Below are 7169 nucleotides of genomic sequence, written 5' to 3'. Positions count from 1 at the left end.
AACAATATAAAAACTTAAAATGCACAGACATAGCTATTCATCAGTATGTACCAGCTTTCCTAAATATGTGTTTAACACTCACAAACATTTGTGGTTTGACAGCCTCTTGTGAGAGGCTCTAGTGTGATCTCTGTCCAAGGCAATTCCTTTGATAATGAGGGGGTGGAACTTGTCAAGACCAAAATAAAGAGAGCAGAAAGCTGTAAAACACTGCAGGTCACATCAAGGCAGGAAATGAGGAGTAGAAAAGAATTTGAAGAACACCTTGCTAACGATGCGCAAACTGGTAGTAAAAAGGTCTTTACATACATCAAAAGAAAGAAAGTAGTTATAGAACTCATAAGATGGGTTAAAAACAAAAGTGTTAGCTGGGGGAGGGAGTACGATGGTGTCATCAAGGATGGCAAAGCGAGCAGAGGACCTCAAAAACTTGACTGCCCCAGGCTGCATCTGGATATGCTGGGGATTCATGGCACCAGATCGGCCTCCCACAGAAGATGGGATCTACATCAACTTGAAGTAACCTCACAGCAAATACAAGCCTAAATAGGGAAGAAACATACAGGCTGTGCAAACATTTCACCTATAAGTGAAGAAAGTCATCCAAACCAGGCGACAATGAGTCACAAATGATGAGACACCTCAGCTACCAAACTGTGGAACTACTGGTTGTGGCATAGAACCCATCCTCACAGTGGGGAAGTGACCACCAAAGCGTCACTGCCAAGAGAGGGCATGACAGCCCAGCTTGAGAGGGAGAAACTGGAGAGTCTGAGCTTGTCCATTGTGAAACTGAAACACCTGCGGCAAAGCTCACTGAGCACATGGACAAGCAGGGGCAGCCAGGGAAGACTTTATCCTCATGTGACCAATGACAGGCTGCCCAGAGAGGTTATGGAGTCTTCCTCCCTGGAGATACTCCAGAACTGTCTGCACGCAATGCTGTGCCACTCAGGTGACCCTTCTTAGGCAGGGAGGTTGGACCAAATGAGGTGCTGTGATATCTTCCAACCTTGCCCATCCCGTGACTGTAGGCAAACTGCCCGACTGCGCGAGGCTCTCGAGAAAGACACCACGAGGGTCCCTCCCCTGGTTTCCTTCAGCTTACACAGTGCCCGTGGGCACTCTGAGCGTTCTGCCGGCATCCCCTCCCACACACACCCGGGAGCTGTTCACATCCACCCCTCGGCAGGGACATCTGTTCGCTCTCACCCCGGCACCTCGGGCTCTCACCGCCCGCCGCTCGGACCGTGCCTCCCCAGCCTGGGCAGCGCAGCCGCAGCCCCGGGAGACTGACCCTGAGGCACGGCCCCGGGTGACCGACCCCGGGTGACCGATCCTGAGTGAGTGACTCTCCTCGGGGTGACGGGCCCTGTGAGGAGGATGAACTCCGGGTGACTGACCCTCCAGGGGTGACTGACCCTGGATGACCGATCCTCGGTAGGTGACTGACCCTGAGTGGCCGACCCGCAACAGGTGACTGGCCCGGAATGACCGACTCCGAGTGACCGGGCCCGGATGCATGACGACCCCCGCGCGACCCCGTCTCGCCGCGGCAGGAGCGCGCTCACGGGGCGGGCCGGGGCGCGCCCCCGCGCGTGCGCGCGGCCGCTGCTGCGGGCCCAGGATCGCCGCGGCCGCGCCTGCGCGCGCCCCTCTCGCCTCCCGGACAAGATGGCGGCCGTGGGGGCGCCGGCTGGGGGTGGCGAGTGAGGGATAGGGGCGACGCGGCCCCGGCGCCGCGTCTGAGCTGAGGCGGCTGCTGGGCAGGAACAGCGGCAGGGGCTGGGCAGGAGGCGGCCGGGGGTGTCCCGGAGCTCCGCGGCGGGGATGAGGAGCCGAGAAGCCGGGGCAGGGAGCCGGTGAGGAGGGAGCGGGGCTGCTCCTTATGCGCGGCTGGCCGGCGCTCCTCGCCGCTCCGGAGTCGGGGCGTAGCTCAGCGGCCCGGCGGAGGCGTCGAAAGAACCGCAGCGGCTCTGGCGGGGGCAGAGGAAGGCGAACAGGTGAGTGCCGGGAGCGGGATGAATCCTCGGGGCGCTGCCCCCGTCCGGTCCAGTGCGTGTCACTCGAAGCCCGTGCAGCAGCTTTGCTTTGCTTTCCTTTTTTTAAATTTTATTTTGCGGTAGCACGATGTAATTTGACGTAATTTAGTGGTTTGGTCCTTCAAAATAAGTCTGAAGGCATTCAGTTACTCCCTAGCTAGAATATCCCTGGAGTATGAAGGCTGAGGAAGAGCTGAGCCGCTCTCTCCTGTGAAAAGATATTTAAAAGCCTTGACCTGCAAAAACCATAGTTTAAAACTCCACTATTAAACGAGTAATTAATCTCAAAACTCTGTGTTGGGAGGTTTTGTTTCTTCTGTTACGTGCCCTCTGACCTCTGGTGATGAAGGATGGGTGTGTACAGGTGTCTGTGACCACAGCCTCAGATTCTGTAGTCATTTTAGCCTTAGCGACCATTCACAACTTCAGAATTGGCTGGATGTAAAGCAGAATAGCTCAGATTTCTGTAAACATCAGACATCGTTGAGTAAGTGTAGAGAAATGAAGATTCCGGTGTACTAAACTGACTTACTTGTTTGCTGCTGCCTTGCATGTCCCCTCCCAGCTATAAACAATATAATAGTGCTGACCTGTAGAGCTGTAAGACAAGCCTTTTGTTAATGCTGTCACAGAAACTTCTAACTTTCTGAAAAAATAAAACATAATTCTTCAGAATCTGTTTTCCTGTGGTTGCTTCTACCAGCTACTGGTTGAACTAGAGGAGATGGTTTTATATACTAGGTGGAGAAGCACAGGTTTGCAAACTTTGCTTCAGAAGTACGGCCGACATTTTGGTAAGTTAAGGCTACAACAAGAGTTAAGGGAGATTAGGTCATTAATTGAAATGCAGAGAAACAGAACCTTTTCCTCTCCAGGTGCTATAATATTACATTTTTAAGCTGACTTTGAAAAAGCTTGAATGCCAGATGGGTTTGTCCAATCCTAAGCACTCAAGAAATATTGAAGTGGGCATCATGAGATCATTGTTATGCTTCAGCGTCAACTTCCTTGATATGTTTTTTTCCTGTAGCTGGAGTGAAGACTATTTATAGTGTAGTTGTGCCCATTGACAAAGGCCTTTCATGTACTTACTCTCCTTAGATGCTTTAGGTGTCAAAAAAGTATAATATTCGGTTAGAGGCGTATATGTACTTGGTTGCATAAAGGAGAAAAAAAGATTGTGGACAGCCATATGGTGATCTAGTTACTGAATTACTGGTTTTCATTTCTAAGAAATACAGTAAGAAACTCTGCTGAGCACAAAACATGTATTACAGCCTGCCTTGTTTATGCACATCCCCCAAGCAATGAAACCCGTGCTCAGGTGTGTCGAGTGTTGGTACCCAGACATCTGTTGCACAAAATATTCCCCACGTAACTGGCATCACAAATACACAAATGCAGGTTTTTTTGGAACATACAACAAATACCATCAGCAGTATGCTATGCCACTGTATGCATAGAGTTTGTGATACGGTTTTGGTTTGTGTTAATGCTAAACTAGTAGCTGTTGACTCTAACAAACGCCTGCATTTTGTATTTGCAGTATCTCGAGTATGTTAATACAAAAATATGTATATTTTATGTCTAAAACTCAGTGTAGAAATTTACTTTTCATAAATACTTTCAGGTTATTTTTAGAATCTCTTCTGTCTAGATAACCTCTAGAGTAAGGCAGTTATATCTCTGTCATTGTATTTAAAATGAAACAGCTTAGTTAACAATAAATCTTCTCAATCCTGTCATGATTGAGAAAGAAAATTTTGATTTGGCTCACTTCATCTTGGCTAAACTCTAAAAATTCCTTCTTTCTGCACAAGCAAAACAGGTTGAATTGGTTTTTAATGGTTAACTTTTGTAGTGTCTTTCAAGTAACTCAATAACAATAAACAAAATTATTGACACAGGTGTTAGATATATGCTTTTGGAAACATTAGCAAGCTGTTCTGAAGTATCATGAGTGCACAAAACACCATGGAGGAAAGGCTGAGGGAGCAGGGCCTGTTAGTCTGGACAAGACCAGAATCACATCAATGTCTGTAGGTGTCTGAGGGAAAGGTGCCTGACTCTTCTCCATGGTGCTGAGCAATAGGAAAAGAGGAATGGGCAGAAACTGATGCACAGGAAGTTCCACCAGAATATGAGGAAGAACTTCTTTGTGCAAATGATCAGACTCTGGGACAGATTTCACAGAGAGGCTGTGGAGTCTCCCTCGTTGGAGATATTCCAGAACCTGGACATAGTTCTGAGCAATGTGCTCTAGGATGACCCTGCTTGAGTAGAGAGGTGGGACCGTTTGAGCTACTGTGTCCCCTGTGCCCTTACACATCCTGTGAGTGGGAAGTGAAAAGACACCACTGATTTAGGGTAGTTTTCATCTTGTCTCTACTTCTACAACTTCTCAGAAGTTGTTCCATAGCATTGTACAATAGAAATTTGTTAATTCTGTGGTCTTCACTCACACTTACCTAAAATTCAGTGTAGGAATCTTTTGGGTTTTGTGTTGTGCCTCATATTCTTCTTTGAGTTATCTCAGTATAATTTGGACATTAGAAAGCCATATGTAGTTTTTTTATATCAAGTTACCATGTTTTCACAGTATGGTTTTAGTAACTTACCAGATATTGATACAATAAGCAATCATTTGGCTTTTAGGTAATGGACTTGCTTAATAAAATACAGACTTTTAAACTTTTAATGGAGGTATCAGTATTATGTATGTTAAAAGAAAAAAGTATCAGGATTATTTTATGATCATTTAAGTGTATTTGGAAGTTTCCATTGGAAGTTTAAAAATGTATGTATGAAACATACTGAATGAATGTATGTGAGCTCTGCTGGGAAATAGTTGTAACACATTTTTCAGTGAATCTTCTAATGGTTTGCTGTTCAAGCTTATGTTATTTTCATAATCCTTTTTTTTTACCAGTATTGGTATAGTAAAACCCCTATTACTTCATAGCCATACATCTGACACCCTTCAGATTAACATACCCAACTTTAAAAGTTTCAGTACTGTTTCACAGTGTTGGGATTTTGGTTCTTATCAACTTGAATTATCACTACAAATACAACTTTGGATAAAACAGTGTTAAAAATAACCATGATGGTTATTTCAACAGCAGAACATGAGCTGTTGCCTGATTGCCGTTCAGTTTTAGTTGAAAAGTAGCATTGAGTTGCATCAGTTGTAGCTGGGTGATGAAGCAACTGGGCAGTGAGCATTTGCTCAATATTGTACCTCAATTTAACAGGGGTAATGAAGGATGTGGGAGAGGTATGTGGTTGGAAGAAAGGTTAAAAAGATAATACTTGTTTGGATTTGGTATCTCCATGTGCTACTCTGACACTACCTCTGACACTGCTTGCTGCTCGTGGTCACAAAGATAGTATATGCTAATTTGAACCGACTGCCAAAGATTAATTGAGTTCATGAGTATGTTCATTTGTGTCTTAAAGCAGTCATTCTTTATTAAATATTAGTCATCTCTGGTGGAATTAAGACATTTTAGAAGCATTAATTCTTTTTGAGATCAGAGAGAATGCATTTTGCCATTACTTCCATATGGATTTTAAGAAGATAAGAAATAAAATTCAGTAAACAAGACTATGGTGTGAATATGTAAATACAGTTGTATTACAGGACAAGTAGTTTGATTTCTCTATGGAGATGTTAAACTAAAGCATTGAAGTTTAAGTAGCAATAGCATTTTGATATGGCTTTCATAGGTGTAGTATTATTCTTCAAGGGTGCGTTTTAACCCTAAGCTGATAGAACATTAATCTGTAATGGAAGAAGAAACCTTATTCAGGTAGACTTTTATTTTCAAAATAAAAAGAATTTAGGCTGTGCAAAATAGTATAGTGATACCGCTCTTAATACAGTGATTTTTTTGAAGCTATGAACTTTATATTCTTACCCTATAACAGAAATTTGGTGACATGGTCAAACATTACTTAATACTTAGCTTCTCACACATAGATTAAATTGTTGGAGTGAAAGTTGCTTATTTTTCTGGAAATCAGATACCAATAAAAAGCTCTTACTTTTGCTGTTAATGGTATGATTGTTGGCTGCTTTAAATAGATTCTGAAATGTGCTGAGTTTCACAAAGCTGCGTTTGGCTTTTTGTAGATTCGCCTTTTTTTGTAGTAACTGACATGTGGAGGGAACTGGAAGGAAACTAGGACTTCTCATTGTTGTGTGACAAGAGTGCAAAGAAATCATGAAAGCATAAATTGTGTGAGTTGGCTTTCCCTTTATTAATGGAAAAAGGTTCTCAGGATCACATGAGCCTTTTCTCTTCTCTGAAACCCCTGCTATGGAGAGTCCACATTGCTGCTGTTCTTCTATTTAAAGAACCTCAGCCAAGAATCTCTTTAGAACTAAGCTATATATTTTCTTACAGAATAGTGTTAAAAAGTCCAATTTAACACATGTTACTTAGGTGTGTGAAGCAAATATGCCTACTTCATCTCGTTCTCTCACTTTAGATGAAATAAGTCGTAAAAGTATAGTACTTGGCTGTGCTTTGCTATTTCTTGGAATAAGATTTAAATTTGTTTGCATACTATAAGTTGAAATTCAGCTGATGAATGAGAAGCATTTCCCTCAAGCTCCTACTGACTTCTTGTATTACAGACTCAGCTGGAGTTTGTGGGCTGAGTTGAGGACTCTGTGTGGGTAGTGAGGTGACTTCTGATTCAGGTTTGCCAAGCTGACCTCAGTGCCAGGGCAGGCCATTGTGCTGAGTGCCATCTGTCTGCAGGATGACTGGGGATCAGGCCCTGCCTACCTGGGATCCTGGCATGGGCTTATGAAAGGCAGGTCTGGCTTCACCAGCCTGGTCTTCTATTACAATGTGACCTGCTTGGTGGCTGAGGGAAAGGCTGTGGCTGTTGCCTGCCTGGACTCTAGTAAAGCCTTTGGCACCATCTCCCACAGCATTCTCCTGGAGAAACTGGCTGCTCATGGCTTGGACAGCTGCGGTGTCTGAGTGAAAAACTGTCTGGACACCTGGACCCTGGGAATGGTGATGAATGGAGTTACATCCAGCTGGTGGCTGGGAGTTCCCCAGGGTCCAGTGCTGGGACCAGTCCTGTTGAATGGAGTGTTCCCTCAGTCAG

General features: G+C 44.5%; 1 protein-coding gene across 2 annotated transcripts in view; it reads left to right on the top strand.

Annotated features, from left to right (window-relative positions):
- The first annotated feature begins 1795 nt into the window (after positions 1-1795).
- The window catches only part of APC (APC regulator of WNT signaling pathway), a 92937-nt gene continuing 87563 nt past the window's right edge, over positions 1796-7169 (top strand). The window contains exon 1 of one of the 2 annotated variants that reach the window (XM_054288755.1): positions 1796-2003. The gene's annotated coding sequence lies outside the window, so the exon portion shown is untranslated. The remainder of the gene's footprint in view (positions 2004-7169) is intronic. The other variant, XM_054288738.1, reaches the window with a different exon arrangement.

Source organism: Melozone crissalis, unplaced genomic scaffold (genome assembly GCF_028551555.1).
Source record: "Melozone crissalis strain CALT ecotype California unplaced genomic scaffold, PUWL_Pcris_2 ptg000005l_1, whole genome shotgun sequence".
Classification (NCBI taxonomy): Eukaryota; Metazoa; Chordata; class Aves; order Passeriformes; family Passerellidae; genus Melozone; species Melozone crissalis.
The sequence above is the reverse complement of the archived record's forward strand: the minus strand, read 5'-3'. Positions and strand labels throughout refer to the sequence as shown.